The 22,725-nt window shown below is 41.6% G+C and overlaps 1 long non-coding RNA gene across 1 annotated transcript; it reads right to left on the minus strand.

Annotated features, from left to right (window-relative positions):
- Positions 1 to 2,521: 2,521 nt before the first annotated feature.
- Positions 2,522 to 8,533, minus strand: LOC144824517 (uncharacterized). The gene is made up of 3 exons (XR_013608994.1): positions 8,406 to 8,533; positions 8,215 to 8,307; positions 2,522 to 2,657 (listed from the first exon to the last, which is right to left on the minus strand). It is a non-coding gene; the product is annotated as an uncharacterized LOC144824517 (long non-coding RNA).
- Between the last annotated feature and the right edge of the window lie 14,192 nt (positions 8,534 to 22,725).

Genomic DNA, 22,725 nt, shown 5'->3' on the forward strand with positions numbered 1-22,725 from the left:
TTATCTCAAGCTGCCTTGAGTTCGGCTGTTTTTGACACTAATATTGAGGTAATGTTCTTTTGTTTTTTGTCCTCTCCTGCGACCTTGGGCCATCTTAGACGCCTACCACAATTAGATAGAATTAACTCCTTTGTGGATACGAGGTAATTCCCAATGGTATTAGAATTTTTGTTGGGAGGGGCCCATTGATTTTTTTCATTTTAATATTAGATTGTTGTGGTTACTGTCAATAGTTAGGTCCACTTCCATGTTCATGACATCGGGCCAGAGGCGTAAGTCGACCAAGATATAATCAATGCTGGAAGGGCAAGCAAGTTTATTGTAAGTATTTTTCCCCCTGATGTTGGATAGGGTTCTGCCATTTGTGTCTCTTATGCCATATTCTAGTATTATAGTATTACCTTGTATTACAATCTCAGACCATCTTTTAACCGGTGGTAAGACTAGGGGGGGGGGGGGCACTGACCATTTGCTATCCTCTTCAATTATCCCTAGGAGATCTTCACTGCTTAGTGGCTCGAATGTGCAGTTAAAGTCACCGGCCGCAATGATTTTATCAAACTAGGGGCACTTGTTTATTTGATTTTCTAGCTGTCTTTCGATGGTCGAGTAATTGCCATTTGCTTTCCCTCTTATATAGACTTTAAAGAGCTACAATACATCACCACCCTTCGGACATTTTATTTTAAGCCACATAATGTCGGGACTTCTGGTCTCATGTAGGAGGGATGAGCAGCCCAGATTTAATCTGATCCAAGCTGTTATTCCTCTAGAAGGCCTGCACTTTCCCGTAGACACTGCTGGGATATGCAATGTACTTTAGACAGATTTTTACAGTGCAGTTACACTCCAACCTCTTCTCGTCTTGTCTTCTTGGCTTCATGGAACAGAAGCACACAGGCTCACACACTCCCCTAAGCCAATCACAACTCTTCTGTCACCAGCAATACAGCAGTTTCGAGATTAGTCTGAGCGCCCTGTTTGGCTGCTCAGGCAGTGCATGGAAGCCTAGGACAGTTCTTCACCTGGCTGGCAGGCTAAACTGACATGTGCAGTAATGTTATACATATTTTCTCCTCCCACTGGCTCATATAGCCCAGCCCCGCACCACCCTAACCTGGCTCTGAGTTCACACTGAAAAATATCTGATAATAACATTGAGTTTTTAGTTATTTATTTTTTGCGCTGCTCAAACAGCAGTGTGGTCACTCTGTTTCACTCTGCTGGAGGAGCCGCTGCAGTCTCGACCTGCAAGTGACCTATTGTCACTAGTGGATTTTGCAATTGACTTCAATGCTATTTTGTCAATTTCTTTTTCAGCATGGATTTTTTATTCCTTTAAAAATCTATAACTCTTATTATAAATATGCTATTCTGTTATTTTTGGTCGCTACATTAAGATAACATTAACCTTACTGTATATAGATTGATGCTGGATTTCTTGGAAATTGTGTTAATTACATGTTCCTCTAGTTAAGCCTTATTTCTTCTAGCCACTCACTTCATAGGACCGAGAAAAATAAGTATTACTGTGAATTCAAGGACCATCTTTGGGATATAAATATAACATGATTTGGTAAGGCTCCCCAGCCATAATATTTTCTAATGCACTTTTCTACAGGTAGTCACACATTTTCTTTTTTATACCATAAGGTTAGTGGATGGGACACACGGTGCTGCAGTCCAACAGTGACATTTAACTTGAAGACCTTGTGTACAATTTGTGCACAACACAAGGGGCTTAGAAGTAAGGTTAAATATGCCAAAATAAAATCAATCAATTTCATCATATTGAAAATAGGAGCACAGGCTCATCTTAACTGTGAGGCATGTTTAACGTATAGAGTAGTACACCCAACAGTAACCGATATGGTAAGACTTTGGGTATATGTAAAGCAAAAGATGTAAAACTCCTGAAGATAAATCACAGGTTCTTTTTTTACACTGAACTGTTTATTTCCATAAAGTCCACTACATTTGTTGTTCTTTTTAATTTTGACAGACATTAGGTTTATTTGCCAGCTTTTTTGAACAAATATACACAGCAATTCAGTGCATTCTAGATTAATAGCATTTTCAATTAGTAATAACATGAAATTGTAGTTGATGTAGAATCCTAATGATAACATTGCACAATCTGGTATTCATTTTAATTTCTATGTTCATCAAATCAAAAATGTTGTACAACACAATTCTTATTGTTTATGATTACAAGTTCTTTGTTTCAATTGTTTATAAATATTCTATTTTGAAATGAAGCATAATCACAATAGGCATCACAGACAATATCTTCATAGTATTTTTATCTCATTACTAAAAAAAACTCAACTTTTTAAGCTTTTATTTATAATTGAACCTCAGTAAACAGTTATACATATTTTATTTTAGTAAATAAATATTTTTAAAAAAAAATTTTTATGAAAGTTACATGTAATACTTTACTCCATTTGACAAAAACATACAATTAAAATGTTCAATTTAATAAACAAGACAATCATTCAAAAAATGTATTTCAGTGCGCCCATTTTCAATTTTTTCAATGTCTCAACATCATCTACTTCATCCTCATTGGAGTCTAGGAAGTCCCCTCTCATCAGTACAAGTTCTGCTTCATATCTATTTAAATCTTCATGTTTTTGTAGAATTTTGATTGTCATCTGCAAAGAGAAAAAATTGACTTTTAAAGCAACATACTTTTAGCTTTAAAGCTTACATGGAAAGTAATCGTACCATATAAACATTCAATACAATAATTACATTCCTATTTTATTTTATTTTTTAGTACTATACATTTTTAAGATGTATTAATTAGCAGGTGTTAAGTGTGTACACTTATTTTCTCTTTTCAAAACTTTGATGCAAAATAAATGTTGTAAATTAGCTTTTTCTAATAAGATAAGCTTCTTAATTTTTATTCTTTTCTTGCAAACATTTTTATTTCATGTTATACGAAAAGACACATTTAAATGTACAACTATTTCAGATTTTAAATATTGCTTATCTTTTGTTGTCTTTCATCATTTCTATATTTAGTATTACCCTTCCTACCTAAAGTTTTGAACATGTTACAAGTTGTCTGATTACACCCAATTTAAACATACAAGGATATCTGTTTGCCTATTGTGTTTGTGAATGGAAAATGCCTGGTTATTTTAATTTTCAATGTTTTACCATCTTTGGCTAAATAGTCAAACCCTACATACTTTCAGGTTAATGTGCATACACTGTTAAATAGCACATTTTAATTTATATTATTTTATGCAATGATATATGTTTTAGATGAAATGTTATTTAGGTGACATGTAATGAATTATTGGCAGTTTTCATAATAATCACAAATTCTAAGGTATGTCTTGTAAAGAGAAGGGTTTACTAATTTGTGTCCATTTATGTTTTTGGAAACTTTCCCAATATCCTCATAAGTGTATAACCACATTTTCATGCACCACGTGCCCAAATATTCATTTTGGCCACTTGATCACAGAAGATGGCTAAACACCAACTCATAGTTTCATCCCTTTCAATAACAATGCATTATATTTCTTTTTTAATATGAACATCTTATAACGGTTAAACACACTCAAATTAAATAATGTTTTGGCATAAAAGTAAACTACATTTTTAATTCAAAAACATTTTTCAAGTATAACCCCTATTTGCCCGCTTGTGATTCTCATAATGCGAACTAATCTCATTAAAACTTTCTGCTTGGCCTGACCAGGTTTAGTTTTTCACATGCCAGATTTTTATTCAATAATGCTCAAGATGACTACTTTATTCAAGGAAGCCCACTGTTTTGTCAGGTACACAACTTTTCAATGGATGTCCATCATAATGATAAGATCCTTCACAACATGTCAGTCATAGACATTATTATTCCAAGAATAGTCATAAATATGATAGAAATGGCCACAGATATAGCATGATTACTAACAATGTGGCATTTAAAGCTTCCATTATCCAATAATTACTTTTGGGAAGCCTTTATTTAAGCTGTATTAAACTTTATTATGCCATTGTAAACATAATACCAACAAAAATGTCATTAATCACAAAAGGTCATGAAAGTCCGTTTTTTCTGCACTGTGGGAAGTTTTCACACTTTTTAAAGTCAAAGGAGTGGCTTGGCATTTGCCGTATAGCTAATGCAAATTAGTATCCCTGGGATTTAGGGTGGGAACAGGTAAGTTAACCTTATAAAAATTGGTTTAAATAAATATTTGCAAAATATTACATATCAATGTAACCTCTTTGCATCAATTTAGTACTAATTACCTGTCAATACAAATGAAAGTATATAATCTTTACTTTGACATTTTTCAGAAAGATGCTTGTGCCTTTTTAGTAGAGAAAAACTTTTTTGTACAAAATATATACAATAAAGAATGCCTTGGACTATAGACACAACTACTTTTTTGAACATACCAGTTTTCGGAAACTTAAGTATTTGTAGGTTATTGTGCTCAACCTGCAGGTGCAATGGTCTTACATACCTCGTTGGTTGTGAAAAGCTAATGATCTCCTTCCCTTACGCGCAAACTTAATTTGAGGAACATCCAGTAACAGGGCATCAGCAGATATTAAAGATCGGTTTGGATTTTATCTTAGTTAATGCTAGACAGTGTAAACTGTGGACTATGTCTGGGTGACCGTGTTGTGTCAATTTACAGCAAGTGGAATCTTAACTGCCCTTTTCTGAACATGTTGCAAACAGGGCCAAACATTTAAGAAAGAAGCCAAAAATATAGTGCATTGCATTACTTTACCCGAGAAAGAATGGTAGCACTATGTTTCATACCCAGGTTTGCAACCCAAAAAGAAAAAACAGGACACTAAATTTAAATTTACTTGCTTTTAGAAAGTCAACTAAAATTTAATGAAGAAAGACAGTGCTATATCAGATTAAGTGCCAGTGTACAAGCCCATTTCAAATTAGAAGCACATCAATTACTATTTTCAGTTATTGACAAAGGTTCTAAGTCAGAAGATGTGTTTTATCCCTCTTAAATTTCAAGGCATTTTTTCACAGCCCCATGCTCAATGACAGCATACATGCATAAAAAGTAATCTCAGATGTAGATTCACCTCTCAGATGTCTTGTCACCTCTCCTGTGGGCTGCTTAATGTCCGGTCCCTTTGTAAGCACCACACGGTGATCGCCTTCCTCATCGAGTCCGCGGGGCTCGATGTTCTGGTTCTAACTGAAACCTGGACGCGGGAGGACTGTGAGGCTGAACTGGGTTTTTGGCCTACCCTCCAGGGTTTAAAATCAACCATACCCCTCGTGTGAAGAACCGGGGTGGTGGGATTGGATTAATTTATAGAGACACGCTAGCTCTCTCCCAGTTTAAGATTAGAGAGGTGTCGGGCTTTGAATTGATGGGGTTTTCTCTTAAAAATCACGAGAAGACTTTTTGCTCGGGCGTTTTGTGCTACCGTCCGCCTGGCAATGTACCTTCCCTCCCTGACTTCATTGACCTGATTTACGACCTCTCTAACACCCACTCTAAGCTAGTGGTCTTAGGGGATTTTAACCTGTGGTCGGGTGGCCCGCTGGACAGTGCGCTTTCCACTCTGTGCCAAGCCTGCAATGACATCCAGCTGCAACAGCTGGTCCGGTCAGCCACACATCGGAAGGGCCACGTTCTGGACCTAGTTTTCGCAGACACCCAACTTGTGTCTGTGGATGACATCTTGTGTCAATACTGGACGGATCACTCGCTGGTTGGTTTCTCCCTCTATTTGGGGGATCACTCCTCGGTGGAGGCTGGATCTAGACAGGCTAAGTTGGGCAGACCTTTGTCTCGACTCCTAAAAGCCTCGCCTCTGCCCAGACTACTACCGGGCAACTTCAGTTTGAGTGACTCGGTGGAAGAGAGCTATACCACCTTGTGTCAGTCCATCTCAAACTCTTTGGGCAAGGTAGCGCCACTCCGTAGGTCAAGGGGCAGGCTGAATCGGGCGAGCCCCTGGTATACGGACGCCCTGCGGCAGTTAAACCTTAGCTGCAAATGCGCCGAAAGGGCGTGGAGGAAGCAGTATTCTGACTCGGCGAAGGCTATCTTTAGGCAGTCCCTGCAGGAATATAAGACACAGATTAAGGTGGCTAAGGCGTCCTATCTGGAAGCCACCTTGAATCAGGCTTCCAACAAGTCGCAGGCACTGTTTAAAATCGTTAGGGACCTGACTCATCCTTCATGCGCGGTCAATAATGTTCCTGCGTCGCAGGTCTTGTGCGACTCCCTGGCCTGTGCCTTCGAGGAGAAGATCGTTAAGATCTTGGAAGGTTTACAGAGCCCAGTACCTTCCTCCCCCGGTTCGGAGGCTCCAGACGGCTCGCCCAGTCGACCCCAGCTGTGTGGTCCTGCTCTCAGTTTGGGAGCTCCGGACTTGTCTCCCAGTCGACCCCAGCCGGGTAGCCCTGCCCTCAGTTTGGGAGCTCCGGACGTACCACCCAGTCGACCCCGGCTGAGTGGCCCTGCCCTCAGTTTGGGAGTTCCGGATGTGTCGTCCAGTCGACCCTAGCTGAGGGGTCTTGCTCTCAGCTTGGGAGCTCCGGACGTTGTGTCCAGTCGACCCCAGCTGAGCTGCTTTCCCATCCCCTCCTTTGAGGAGTTCTGTAGTCTGGCACAGACGGTGTCATCTGGCTTGATCCACTCCCTCCTAAATTTTGGAAGGTGTTTCAGGACGAACTTTTCCAGCCCTTGTACTCCATCTGTCTCCAGTCGTTTGATACTGCAACGGTCCCGGAGTGCTGGAAACTGGCAGTGGTATCACCTCTCCTTAAGAAATCCACCTTGGACCCCGCCTGCTTGTCTAATTACCGACCCATTTCCTTGCTTCCCTTCCCCATTAAGATCATGGAGAAGTTAGTGACCCGCTCCTTGTCTGGCTTCCTGGAAGAAAACATCTGGTTTGATGAGGCACAGTTTGGCTTTCGCCCAGCACATGGGACGGAATCCGCGCTGGTGACCGTGCTTGACAACTTGCGGTCGCGGGTCGACAGTGGTCGGGCAGCCTTTTTGGTGCTGCTCGACATGTCGTCCGCGTTCGACACGGTCAGCCATCCTACCCTTATCAGGAGGCTGGAGGAGTGTAGGGTCACGGCAAGTGCAAGGGACTGGTTGGTCTCTTACTTGGACAACCGGCAGCAGGTGGTGGCGTTACCACCTTTCAGCTTGGAGGTGCGGAGAGTGGGGCAGGGGGTGCCACAGGGCTCGGCCATCAGCCCTATACTCTTTAACCTTTACCTCCGCCCTCTGGTCCAACTAATTAAATCATTTGGTATCTCTGCATTTAATTATGTGATTGATATCCAGTTGGTCTTTTCGCTGGAAGGGAAGAACGCGGTCCCACTGGAGACTTTCCATCGATGCATGTCAGCCACAGCTGACTGGCTCAGTTCTAACTCGTTGCAGTTTAACAGTACCAAGACTGAGGTACTGTACTGCTCCTCGGACCGGGTTCCTCGTGTTCTCCCGGCGAACTTCTGGCCCCCGTTGTTCCCCGAGACTGTGTCAGCCGCCGAGTCGGCTCGCAACCTGGGGGTTATATTCGGCCCCAATTTGCAGCTGGACATGCACGTGAACAAGACCACGTCCACGTGCATGATGCTGCTTTGCATGTTGCGTAAAGTTCTGCCCCTTCTTCCCGAGCAGGCTAGGCCTTCCGCCACAATGCTAAAATTGAAGGGTGTGCCCGCCACTGTGGCGGGCACAATTGAAGGGTGTGCCCGCCACTGCGGCGGGCACATCCTAATTCCCCCAACTGGACCCCCGCCCTTATGGCGGGCGGTCCCGTTCTCCATTATATCATCTTCAGTCATTCATATCTTCTCGTTGTATTAATCTTACTTTCTTATGTAGATTTTATGACATTTCTGTCAGTAAATAAAAATATACACAATTTGAACAATGCTTATGAAGGTGCAATTCAATCCACATGTTAATGTGTTATTTAATTCACACGTCTGCATTTCATAAGGTGCTATAAAATCTAACGTTTCCCATCTTAAAATCAACTTCTTCACCTCAGATTTGTCATTTGTGTGGGCTAACAATGTAACTACTTTTTATTTGCATTTTAGATGCATTTAATGATATTTCCTATACTTAACAACAAATAAGTTTTAAACACAGTTTTAAATTATTTGTTTCTTTTATTAAAAACACAATTTAGAAAAGCAGTGATCATTTCATTACCGAAAACTCTCACCTCTGGTAATAACACATCAATCATGAGTGATGTTTTTCGGCTAATTAGTGAAAAATGTAGAACTTTCTTAATTTGTTCCGTTAGACTTCTTGCCTGCAATACAAAATAGTTATAGTATTGGTATTAGCGACGTCGTTTCATATAATAATTCAATTACAAAGTGTGGTTGATAAAGATAATATTTTACTCACATCATTTTCATTGAATATTGTCATCCTCCTATTTAATTCTTGTTTTAATTTCGGCATAAATGTAGGGTTTGAGAAAAGGAACATTCGATTTGATTTCTTTTTACCCTTTATAATATTGTTTGCATGTTCCTATTAACGATAAAACACAAATCAACAATTAGACAAATCAATGTTTCTCAAATTTGACCGTATTATCATTTGGCAAGTAGCTGCGAATGTCCAAAAGTTTTGTTGTCAGCTGTCTTTAACTAACCAACTATACATTATAAATACAGTCAGCTCTACTTCATTGTACTTATTGAAAAGACTTGTAAAGAATCAACTTTCTTTAATATGAGCACAAGCTCAAAAAATAAAGAACTAAGTTACTCTTGACTTTCACACACATGGAGTACGTTAGGAGTAAGACAACTTATACATGTAACTAAAGAGTAAACCAGGTATTTTGCAGAAACATTTTACATATAATCATATCAAAGGTTTTGTGTATCAGTCCTGATGAAAATGTATGCTTACTTTAACAGAGGGAGCTCCTCTTCCTCTACTAGGGAGGAGTAGTGTTGCCTTACTGCTTTCACACAGTTCTAGAAGCAGAAACATAAAATGGTAATAGCTTTGTTTTATTATCAATTTATGTTTTTTTGCCTGCGGGTGGGTGGGCGGAGCGGGCTCTGCAAAAGGAAGGGGAGGAGAGGTGTGCCTGAGCACTACTTAATGTGCAAAGACTGTTTTTTCAGCCCCCTGGGGCTACCCAAACTAGTCATGCACACTCTGTCCTGCTCCATGCATGCTGCAAGGCAGCATGTAGAACATGGCCTCCCCATAAGCCGCTGGCTTGGCGGCATCTGCAACAATCAAAATGCTGCTTGGAGTACTATGATTGCTTTATTGAAGGGACTCTGACTGCCTGCTTTTGGTTCATGTTACTGCCAGGGTCAGGAGCAGAGAATATGCTGGACCCGGACGGTGGAAATGTAAGTTTAATTTTACCCCACCCACTCCTCAGCCAAGGAGGTCGCAACTATATTCCAATTGTCTCCTTTATATTTTCTGTTAAGTAGGAGTCACTTTTATGTTTAATATATACATATTAAATTTGTTGTAACTCAATCTAAGTTAGTAACTGCTTATATAAGCTGTGTTGAAGGAATATCAATGAAATTTCACCAGGCACCCAGATACTAATTACAATTTAAAAATGTTGCTATTTGTAGACATCCTGCATGGTATGTTACTATATTAATGATTACATAACGTAATAGAATCATTTAGTAATATCTCAAATTTCTCATACATTTACACTGTATGACAGTTGATGCACCCTACAATTTCATATGTCCAACTTGTGGAATAAAATTCAAAATCAGTGGACCTACAAATGTTACATTTTTAACACTATTATTTTTGATTAAAAATGCATATTTTATTCAAAATTTCATTAATGTTCCGTTTACCATATAGTAATATCATAAACTTGCAGTACAAATTCACAAAATTAATGTAATATAAAAATTGTATTATAAACAAATAATCAAAGTCTTCTAGGAGAAATGTACACCAAAGATGTAAAGCTTTTAGCTAACCATCACCGATATGGATTAAGAATAGGCTCCTAATAATATTTTTTTGGGGTACACCAGCTTAGTTGAATTTATTTAATATCTTAAGTTACTTTTTTCCTAGCTACTGCTTTCCCCCCAGCTATTGCTTTCTAAAATTATGCATAAATTATCTTGTTGACCTCTTGTCCCAGTTTGAGTTTCTGAGTGAGTAACTTTCATTCTCATATCTTCTGACTAACCCTATTTCATGGGTCATACCTTCTTATTCTATCACTATACTGATGGCTTAACAAGTCTTATCAAAACTCTGCGGGTATTAACGACCAGTACTGAAATGTATTCATGATCATTCTCTTTTTTGTCTTACAAATGCTACCTACATAGTGCCTCAAATATGTTTAGGTCATTTATCCACCTCATTATCATATACTTATACATTGATCGGTTAGTATCTATCTTATTCCCTTATCTCTCATAATGATGATGGTGACTGCTCTGCTATCTGCTCTTTTAACAACTTCACCTAATGAGTATCATTTATACCCTGATTCAGCCATGGGCTCCACATTCCAAAACTGCCTATGCAATACTTACAAGGTAACATACTAGCTTGTGTCTGTTCTCAACATACCTGTCTCTCCCATCTTTGCTGAACGACTTTCAGCTTTATCTAGCCCTAGCCATATTATAACTTCTACCTTTGTTGTTTGCTCTTCCTTTCTAGGCTTACCCTAGTACCTGTCCTAGCTCCACCAACTATTTATTATGAGCTTTTAATTTCTGTTCCACTTGCTCCAAATATCTAATTCTAACATGTCTTGAATGGTTATACACATTTGCCACTGAAATAGTGGCTGCATTAATTACATTCAATTATATATAAGCTTAGAAAGAAATTTTTGTAACACACTAGTTAAATTATGACTTGCTTGACAAAAGGTTACAATTGCATCTCCTTTGCTTTTAAGCTTGTCTTTGTGCAGAGGTAAACAAGGTGTCTTCACATAAACCACCCATAAACCTATCCTGACGTATAAAGCAATAAATATTTATATAAGAAATCTGTTTAAATGTGGCACAAAAAGTCTATGTGTCTGTTATGGGTGGTTCACTTTATGTTAAGACTAACATCTCAATGTCAAGCCATCTGAGCTTAAGTACAGGTTAATTCAACAGTGTGTTATTGACTTACCTTGCTTATGAATGTGGTTACTCCATGTACATTTCACATACCATTACCATGCCATAAACCAACTTGTAAACCAACTTCTAAAATACACCAAATTAACTACTCCTAGAGAGCCATGTTCAATTCTCACATCAGATTTGACCATTAATATATCTCTATAATAATATTTTAATCATAAATATATTGAAATAATTGTATGGAAATTTAAATGAAAAAAAAATTCTCACCTAATGTTGAAGAATTTTTTTTGTGTTTTAATAGTTAGTAAAGAGAATGTATAGAATTAACATAATTAATTTAATTTGACTTTAATAATATTTACTGTCACATTAATTTGTACATGAAATTAAATAATACCATATTTTATAATTATATACGAAAGAACAATTTTTACATGACGAACTTCAAAATAAATCTAAATTATTTACATTTGCAACTGTTTATTGTAGTTTATCCTAATGCAAGTTATTTTTAAAGGTAGTTTAATCTATGTTCATTTCACCTTTCTTTTGTGTGAGAGGGAGTTGCATTATCCTTATCCTTGAACATGGGCGGTTCTAGGCTTATTTCATCTCTTATATTGACTGATTCTCTACTGTTTTGGAGTTTATTTTTGCCTTACTAACTACATAAATGATTATTTTAATAGAAATAGTCTTACTGTTTTGTGGGTTCCTAACCACATGACTCACATTCTTTAATCCCAGTAAATCAAGAATAATTCCCCAAACCCATTTACTTTAATCAAAAGTTTTCACTATTGTCCTGCCCCTACCCTCAAAATCCAACATATTTACTATAATTAACTTAAACCAATGTATGCAGATACTCCGCAGTTGGACAGAGACCTTCCCAGAGGAAAAAATAGGTTAGGTTACAGTCGACAATTATGTTTGTAAATAACATTTTATAGATTGTTATTAGTACGATAGTAATATTACTAAATATTGTTTTTAAATAGACGTGTAATTTGTGACCATGGGCTTGCATCAAACCTTTAAAACTCTGGGTCTTGTAGTACATTTTTTTTATTACTTCATGAGTCAAAAACATGCTCTTTTATGATATTCACCAAAGTACTTCACATTTTTTCCTTATTTAGTTACTAATTTTTTCTTCAATTATCTCAGGCCTCGATTTATTTTAATAATCAATTACATTGCTCTATACTTACCCTTATCCACATGTTCTGCTAATAATTATCGCCAGGGTCTCATTTTGAAGCCTGACCATGAGTTTTAGTATATTAAATTCAGAGAACACAGTCAACTAATTTAAAAATGCATATGACCAAACTATGTCATTAAGTAAACATTTTTTTTTTTTAAAGTTGCTATATCACTAGAAGGTACATAAATACTTAATAAAGTAAGTAATAAAAACATTTTTTTCAGAGAAGATAGAAATGAATAAAGATAAGTTTTTTCAACCTTTTTACAAATTTTCAAACAACATGCCACCTTCCTTTCTGTCATGGCTCTTGAACATAATACATTTAGTTGCTGAAGGTATTTCCCTTCAGTACATTGGTGTTAATGAATACATGTTTTCAACGCACAAAATGTAAAAATCATAGAAATACTCATTATTTTATACGAGCCTTTATCTCATCATCAGTAAGTAAATTCACGATGCTTCTGTCTTCCAAGGTTTTTTTAAGCCTACAAATTAATAATTTCATATTAATCGATTGTCTGACAATTTAACCTTTTATTTTGAAAAACATAACCATTGAATATAATTAATGTCTATGTATGAGTCTTTTTACAGTAATACTTATTCAGTATTATTTTTAAAACAATAATGCCTATCCCATAAAATCTTTTTTTAATATTTTCAATTATGACCATATTTTAAAAATTCAACATCATTACAATCAATGCCTTCAACAGATTCAGAATTTTTGAATTTCTTCTTGTGCATTTCTTAACCACAAATTCAATAATTATGTGACAAAATTTAAATATAATATTTTCTTGTGAATTACATAGTGCTCTGTTTTTTATAAAAGGAAAATAAATCATCTCATAAAGACTTGTTTATTGTGAAGTCTTGACTAACGTTTCTAAAAGCTAAGAAGATTTCTAAGAATACACAATACAAATGATGTCACTTATAGATTCATGTGAGTAATTCTCGAATGCTGCTGAATGTCAAATAATTTATGTGCAAACATTTAAGTTTGTTTAAATGTAGCAATTGTCCTACCTAACAGGTTTTAACCTCAACTTCTTGCATGTTTTACTTTTAGCAGAACATCGTACCTCTAAACCTCAACTATTAATCATAATGTTTCTTCTTTAACCTCAACTGGTGACTTCGATTGTACTTCAAATGTGGGAATTTCAAGTATCACTACTTACTTTTCCAAAGTTTCCATTGCTCATATTTTCCTTCAATGTATTGTTCAATTATATAGGAAGATATATCTACACCTAATCATTTATTATGGATTTCACCATGCAAAAATGGTAATAGGAACAGTAAAGATATCACTTGAATCATTCCTTAAATATAAATGTGTAGGTATGCAGTACAAACTACCTTTTCTATAATCCAAGTTTACTGTGACTTATAGTTTTGCACCTTCAATTTCAATAAGCAGGTTAAATAAATACATATATTCAATATTAAACTGTATATTTACCTGTCCAATGCGATTGGAAATTTTTTGTGGCATCCACAATAAAATGGAGTGTCAACAAACTGTTCTGTAATTGGCACATCTGCACAGTCTGAATGTAACCACTGTTTGCACTTTTCGCACTCTATCCATTCTAGTTTTTTTTCTTTGGGATATAGTGACCTGTTGATGCAAATATATTTTGAGAACACATTTACTACAGTGACTATAACATTTTTAAAATACAATATCCATCTTTTACATCACTTTTCCAAGCATTGAGGGGCATATTCACAAGCAATAGCGATAATTATCGCTATTGCTTGGTTAGAGACAAAAAATGTATCGCCGGGCGGCGGCGATTTTTATCGCAGATAAACCTTGGTATTCATGCATTACCGAGCTAATGCTCTTAGCCATGTTATCAAACTCCCATTGGATAACATGGCTAAGAACTGCTCCTGGGCAGGTGTTCGCTTTTGGAGATATTCCTTGCTTTGCGCTAATATCTCAAAAAGTTGGTAATAGGAGATAGCGATGTTAGCGACTGTTTCCAGTCGCTAACATCTTGGCACGCCCACTTTGCATGTCATTAGTGATAAATATCACTGACATGCAAAGCGGGGTCCAAGATGGTCGCTATCTCCTATTAGCTGTCGCTAACTGGTGTTAGGGAGATAATTTTATCTCCGCTTTCTTGGCTTTTTAAAGCCATAAAAGCGGAGATAAACCACCTTGTGAATATGGCCCCTGGTACTTATTAACATTATCTCCAAATCTCAAAACTCAGAACAACATAAACACAATGGAAATAAAAATTCGAAGCGTGCTTTAATTTTTTTTCCAGCTTAGGACGGAAGCTACATATTTATAACATAATTCAAGATCACTATAGATTCTGTTGCATACATTCCCCTGTAAAAAACTATTATTATTTTAGTTGCAGGTTTTGATTTGTGTACACATCCAAGTACTAGTCACTGTCACAAACTAACATTTATATAATATATAGCTATATTATTAACAGACGTTACTTAACTTACTTTTTTTTAAAATCAGCACTCTCTTGGTATAGGCGGACCATCTCTTTTGCTGCAATGCATTCTGTGCCATCGATTCCTCGAACTAGGCTCTTTCCTGTCTCTCTGTTTTGGACAACACTTTGCTCTGCTCCTGCAGTCTCTTCTTTTTGCAATAACTGTTCGGTTTTCAGACCACTCTCTTTGGAAAGTGGGACTACCTTCTCCTTCTTAATGCCCTATAAAAGATCAATATACTTTTAAATGTTTATGTTCGGTGCGGTTAGTGTATAGCTGTGAACGTGTAGGTTGGTTTTGGCGATGTTTGGGTCTTTGGTGAGGGAGAGGATCAGCTGTGTGTCGTCAGCGTAGAAGATGATGTTGAGGTTGTGTTGGCGTGCGATGGATGTGAGGGGGCTCATGTAGACGTTGAAGAGGGTGGGGCTGAGCGATGATCCTTGTGGTACGCCGCAGATGACTTCGGTGGCCTCTGACCTGAAAGGGGGGAGGCGGACTCTTTGGGTTCTTCCGGCGAGGAAAGAGATGATCCAATCCAATGCTTTTCCTTGTATCACAGCGTTACTGAGGCGTTGTACTAGGGTGCTATGACAGACCGTGTCAAACGCTGCGGAGAGGTCCAGGAGGATGAGGGCAGCTGTTTCCCCATTGTCGAGTAGTGTTCTGATGTCCTCTGTGGCTGCGATGAGGGCAGTCTCGGTGCTGTGTTTGGCTCGGAAGCCAGACTGAGAGGGGTCGAGGGAGCCGTTGGACTCGAGGAAGGCGGCGAGCTGACTGTTGACGGTCTTCTCTATGACTTTGGCAGGGAAAGAGAGGAGCGAGATGGGGCGGTAGTTCTTAAGTTCAGTGGGGTCTGCTGTAGGTTTCTTTAGTAGGGCACTGAGTTCGGCATGTTTCCAGCTTTCCTGGAAGGTGGCGGTGTTGAGGGAGTAGTTGATGATATCCCCGAGATGGGGTGCTATGATGGAGTCAGCCTTGTTGAAGATGTGGTGGGGGCATGGGTCGGTTGGTGATCCGGAGTGTATGGAGTTCATCAAGCGGATGGTGTCTTCGGTGCTGATCGGGTTCCAGGTGCAAAGGGTGGTGGTGGGGGGCTTCAGTTCGGTAGTAAGGGGGGTGGACTGGTCGCCGAAGATGTTATGTATGTCAGCGATTTTGCTGTGGAAGAATGATGCTTGTGAGTCGCATAGGTCTTGAGAGGGAGTGATGTCGTTGGAGACGGCGCTGGGATTGGTAAACTCTTTGACGATGCTGAAGAGTTCCTTGCTGTTGTGGGCGCTGTTGTCGATTCGATCCTTGAATGCTGATTTTTTGGAGGATCGGATCAGCTGGTGGTCTTTGCGGGTGGCGTCATTGAGGGCGGTCATGTTGTCTGTGGTTGGGTTTTTTCGCCACGTTTTCTCGAGGGTGCAGCAGTTCTTTTTGGAGTTCTTGAGGTTGTCATTGAACCAGGAGGCTTTTTTGCTACCTTTGTTGTTGTGATGGTTTTTCAGGGGTGCTAATTCGTCAGCGCAGTGGGTGATCCATTGTGCGAGATTGACGGCTGCTTGATTTGGGTCCGATGATTTGGCGGGAGGGTTTTGGTTTAGCGATGTGGTGAGTTGGTCGGTGGTAATTATGTTCCAGTTTCTGCGGGGGACTTGTTGTGGGTGGTGGTGGGTCGTGGTCTTTCTAAAGTTGAAGTGGACGCAGCTGTGGTCTGTCCAGTGGAGTCCTGTGGCGTGGTTGAAGGAAACGTGCTTGCTGCAGGAGACGATTGGGTCCAGCGTGTGTCCGGCGTGGTGGGTGGGGGTGTTTACCAGTTGTTTGAGTCCGAGATTAGCGAGGTTGTCCAGAAGGGTGGTGATGTTGCTGTCGTTGTTCTTCTACAGGTGGAAGTTGAGGTCCCCTAGGAGAATGTAGTCCTCGGAGGGGAGGGCGTGTGGGCTGATAAAGTCGGTGATGTCTTCGCTGAATTGTGTGCGGGGTCCTGGTGGTCTGTAGATGAGGGTGCCTCTGTGTGGTCTTGGGGTCGGTGTGTATCTGGAAGTGAAGGTGTTCGGAAGCTGTTCGGGCGTCGTCGGAGCTGGTCGTGATGCGGATGGTGTTCTTGTGGACGATGGCGATGCCTCCTCCTGTTTGGTTGATGCGGTCCTTTCGGATGATCTTGTATCCGTCCGGGATGGCTACGGCGATGTCGGGCGCTGATGAGGCATTCATCCAGGTTTCTGTAAGAAAGGCGACGTCCGGTGATGTGGTGTTGAGTAGGTTCCATAGTTCAATGGCGTGTTTGGGGACCGAGCGCGTGTTGAGCAGGATCCACTTTAGGTGGTTGTTGTTTGGGCTCTGTTTGGCGGTAGTGGTTTCAGTGTGGGTCCTGATGCAGCAGAACTTGCAGGATTGGCAGGTGAAGGGTCCATGGGTGCATCCTGGGGCGGCTTGGTGGCAGTCGGGGAGTCGGCCGGTGTTAAGTGCAGAGAGGGTTGCGACATCGTACGTTAGGCGGGTGGAGTGGTTTTTGCGGGGGCCAGGGGTTTTTCCGCTAGGCGCGGTCAAGGAGCGGATGGACGTAGACGGGCTTACCTTTGGCGCGCCCGCTGCGCGTGAACGCTGCGCGTAAATGCATCTGTCATAAGTAGATAGTGGCGGGGGCGGAGCGAGGGAGGAGCAGCTGGGAGGCGGGAGCGGGGTGGCGAGTGGGGAGGGGATCATACGGCGATGCTGTATATAATAAGCCAGGTGCTAATTTCGAGCTACATGCAATGGCAGCGGGGCCAGAGCCTTCAACGACTCCAGGATACTGACACAGTCTAAAGAGATATTTTTTGTTCAGAAACCCAGGTCTTCCTCCAGGCGGATAGCAGCACTCTCCGACCCGCTTCATTACACCACTACCCAATGCCAGCCATGAAGCTGTGGGGGACCAGCCGACCTCCACCTCATCGTAATGGATTGCTTAGTCAGGAGTAGAGGCAAGTCTATAAAGCAAAGTTGTTCTTTCTGCGCCTTATGGAGCCGCATCAATCCCAAAAGGAATACTGCATGAGTACGCGGAATGGGGACACCAACCGTAGCTGATATCAGTGATAACAATTCTAACCAGTAAGACATAATCACGGTGCATTGACATAACATACATAGCAGGTTAGCATCTTATATTTTACATCTAGGACAGCAGTGCTGTGTGGCTGGGAAGATATGCTGCAGTCGGTGCAGGGTGAGATATGCCATCTGCAAAAACATGTATTGAATGAAGTCGAATTTGGCATTCCGTGGGATTCTCAAAGGGTATGCCAAGGACCTGCTCCAGTCCCCATACATCATGTCTGTACCCAAGTCTTCGTTGCATTTGTTGCTTAAAACATTCTGTGAAATTATAGTTTGGTTAGTAATGCCTCTGTAAAGCCAGTTGGTGAGGTGTCGGCCTTTCACTATCAGGTAGGTTATGAAGACCATTTCATGGTGGGGAGGTTTCTCCCTGTGGGGGGACCAATGTTTCTTTACATATTGCAGAAGTGTGGCATGTAGTAAATCTAATGCATCCGTGACTCCTTTGCTCCAGACAAAATTGTCGTGTTCCATAAATGTGCTGTTGTGAAATAGGTCTCCCACTCTAGATAAACCGCCTTCCGCCCAGGGAAGCAGTCTCAGTTTAGTGAGGAGGCCATTTGGGGTCAGGATCCCAAGTAGTGGTATGGTGTAAGAGTAAGGGAGGCAGCCACGTGTGTAGTGTGTGGATTATTTCTAATAAATGAGAGCTGTGCGTAAAAGCAGCGAGCATCGGTCGGAATCTTAGCCTCTGGTAGGATCAGAGTATGAACCCGTCCGCGATCCACATCGGCAGGTGAATAATTTAATGTAATGTAAGTTACGCCCTGACAGCCAATCTGAGAGCCACTGTAACCTAGTCCCCTTTATCAGTGTCCAGTTGCAGCTTATTCAGTCCTACTCTGCGGTGGCCACTTCCCCAAATCAAAACGGAAAGAGTGATGCTCGTAGTTAAGCAGCAGGGTCGGGATCACAACCGGCAAATTGGTTAAGAAATACAGTAGCAAGGGGAGGGCTACCATTTTCGAAATTGCCACTCGGCCCATCTATGATAGCAGTTGGGAGGACCAGAAGGTTACATGTGAGTGTAGCGAGCGCATAGCCTTACCTAGGTTAACGTCAATGAGGTTTGGTGTTGAGCGATAAATCTGTATACCCAGATATTTTAAAGTATGTGCTGCGACTTTTAAAGAATGAGGGCCAAACTGAACCGTCTCTGGGCAATCCCCTTGCCGGAAAAAAAGGCATAATACATACTGACATTAATTCTGATGCCCGAAAGCAACACAAAAGCATAAAAAATGCCTGTGGCCAGTGATAGAGAGGTGAGGTCTTAAGCATACAGAATGATGTCATCCGTGTATGCGGAGATAATGTGTGTTGTTTGGCCGATACGTATGGCCGGTTGTACAGCCGATAACCGTACCCTAAGGGCTAAGGCTCCAGGGCGAGCACAAACAACAGAGGAGACAGTGGGCAACCCTGCCGTGTGCCTTTTCAAACCGGGTACTCCTCCGAGATATGTCGCCCTGTACAGGCCCTTGCCGTGGCGTCCTTGTACAGGAGCCTGACCCACATTAAATAACCCGGCGGGATGCCAAATAGTTCAAGTGCTGGGAATATGTAGTCCAATATGAGCATATCGAATGCCTGTCTCAGATCCAAGGTGATACAACCTGCGTGGACTCTCTCCTTGGGGGTTGCAGTCATAACATGGTAAAACCTGCTGATGTTAAGTGAAGTGCACTGCACTGGTACAAACCCACATTGATCTGGTTGGATTAGGTTGTGTAAATATGGAAGTAGGCAGCCAGCCAGTACTTTACTGAATAGATTGTAGTCTGTAGTGATTAGAGATAGTTGGGGGGAACTCTGAAAGATACATTGCCTGGCGTGCTGGTTTGGAGAGAGACATTAAGAGTGCCTGTCTCATGGTGGGTGGCAATGACCCCGAGAACAGCGCAGCATTACACAGTTTCTCTAGTTGTGGCACCAGAGTATCCGCAAACGTGGCATTGAATTCGGACGGGACGTCGTTCAGACATGGGTCCTTGTTTTGAGTGAGGCTCCTGATGGCTGCCTTGATTTCGGACCTTGTGATAGTGCCAGATAGAGCGTCCTGCGCTGTTTTTTCAAATTGTGGGAACTGTGCGCCTGTTCAAAATGGCATCAAGGGGTCTTCCACCAATGGGGGGGGGGACCTGGTACAAGTCTTGGCAATATTCACAAAATGCTGCATTTATATCCCATTGTGTATTCACGGTATCCCCAGCGCTAGTGGTTATCTCATGGATCGGGGGATGTGGGGGGTAATCTCTGAGAATACGTGCTAATAGCGGGCCAGCCTTATCAGCATCAGGCGGAGGACTGGCTGGAAACCTTCACCAATGTGGGGCCTCGGGACATGGCCACAACAAGGCTACCGAAACTGAAAGGCCCTTTTCGCAACTGGTGGAGAGAGCAACGGTATACGAGAATAAGGACACCGCCTTTGCCACTTGTGGGTCCACGCTCGGAGCTGATCCTGAGCGGACAGCAAGACACCATGCAGGCAGTTGCAGAGATCAGGGGTTCCCCGATGAAGAGAATGCATCTAAATCCAGCCAATGAGACATGTCGAGTGATGACGAACAGATATATGGCCTACAGAATTCGCAGGATTCAGTAGGAAAAGTGGATGTCAACCAGCAGACGGTGTACTTGATTGCATAAACGCTGCAAGCTCCTGTATTTGTATGGACTATGAATTGAGGTTTTGGGGTGTATGTGTGGGGGAATGCTGTTGCTAGACGCGTAGACACCTGGGATGCACGCTGTTACTAATCCACAGTATTTGCTCAATACTGTGTTGAACACTGAAATACATGAGGGAACCGGTACGACTGAAACGTATATTTTATTGCTGATTTGTGAAATATTCCTGAGTTAACATATGAAGTTTGCCCCAACTATATTGTATGTTGCCTGCGCATGGGGAGCACCTGAGATGCTAGAAACGAGGACTGTACTCTAAAGTATAGCAGTTTGCAGCGCACCACCCAGGATTGTTTTGACTGTTATCTCAGATTGGGAGTTTGGAGGATTGCTGGTTACATTATCGGATTTTTGGAATTATTAAAGCATATATCTTTTTGTGAGACGACAACTGTTAAGAGTAGATTCATACAGTGTACCATGCTGCGAGTCAGCGAGCAAAGAGGGGTATGTAATGATGAGCTGTGTTTAATTAACACAGCTGTTGGGCTGCCATGCACACAATTTCACCTGATGCGTTGGAGGGTTAATGTCTTCAGTTAAGATTGGTACATGGGGAAAAGCTTCGCGAGCATCCGAGATGGCGGCGTGAGCTAAGAGCTCCCGAGACCCTCGCTGCCTCCTACATATATACTGAAACGAATACGGATTATTCGGTTGGAATATTGAAGTGCAGACCCGGCAGAGGCACTAGCTGATTTCCAAAATCGATTTGGACATTGGGAACCTGAATTACACCGATCGCAACTTTCTGGCCCACAGGGGTGGAAGGGCATGGAGCTCAAGTGGCACCAATACCCAGGCAGTAGTTGAACAACAACGGCTAGCTGCAGTGGGATAGATGCCCCTGGTCAACTTTCGGTTTCGTTTTTGAGACCTCACTGGTGAGCGAGGGTGTTATCGACAGATTGATCATCGGCCTGCGCCGGGCGCTTCACTCTGCAGTGTATCTACCGCAAGTACTTGGTGCGGACCGGGAGAAACCCTTTCTCAACCTGAACATTTGAATTCTAGTGGGCTATGAAGTGCGGATATTGACAACAGGTCGCACAGGGCCCTCCGGGGCACAGAACCCAATATGGCGGGCAAGCAAGACGGAGACCGACGGAAGACCAAGTTCACCGGCAGGGGCAGTCTGACGCAGGTGGATAGTATCGAACGATTCACCCAGCCGAGGGGATCACCCGGTACCATCCCTAAAACTACCGGAGGGGCGAATGTGACTTTTGAAGACCCAGAGGAATTGACCCTCCAAGTCGTCATGGGCGCCATTGCTGGCATGAAAACTTCAATCGGACAACAATACGAGGCTCTGGCTTTAAAGTTGGATACCGTGGCTGTGGATGTCACCTTAATCAGGGCGGACCTCTACAAAACAAACGAGAAGGTCAAATCCCTAGATTTGAAGACAGCCAGTCTCACTACCGACGTTTCTGACTTGAAAAAAGGAGGTCCGTAATTTGCAAACTGCCAACGAACAGTTCGCCCACCGATTGGAGGATTCCGAAAGTCGTGCAAGGCGGAATAACATACGCATTATTGGTATTCCTGAAAAATCGGAAGAAACCGCAACGGATCTTTTTGTGGAAGATCTGCTCCTCAATCATCTCGCCCCCAAAGGCTTGAGTAAATTCTTAGCGGTGGAACGGGAGCACAGAGTGCCGGGCGGGAGGCCGAAGCCGGGTGCCCCACCAAGTCCTATTATCGCTAGGATTTTCAACTTCCGCGATAGAGACGCTATTTTGCAGGCCTCAAAAGTGGGTGGACCCGTCAAGTTTGAGAATACTACAGTGAGCTTCTACCCGGACGTCACTCAATCTGTCCAAAAACAACGATTGGGCTTTCAAGGAGTAAAAAGGCGGATGCGAGACATGGATTTGAAGTACGCTATGCTCTTCCCTGCACGGTTGCGGGTCGAATATGAGGACAAGGCCTTTTTCTTTGACCGCCCAGATGTGGTTAGTGACTGGCTTGACATTCTGCCCGTGAGAAGAGATCCGGCAGACCGCTCTGGGGGTACGGAAGACGGCGGATCGGCGCAAGAATAAGGAATATTGACTAGGTTCCCTGAACTATTGCATAGTGTACTGCTGGGGGTCGCATATCGTATGTATAAATGTGTTTTGCT

Source organism: Lissotriton helveticus, chromosome 3_1 (assembly GCF_964261635.1).
Source record: "Lissotriton helveticus chromosome 3_1, aLisHel1.1, whole genome shotgun sequence".
NCBI classification, from domain to species: Eukaryota; Metazoa; Chordata; class Amphibia; order Caudata; family Salamandridae; genus Lissotriton; species Lissotriton helveticus.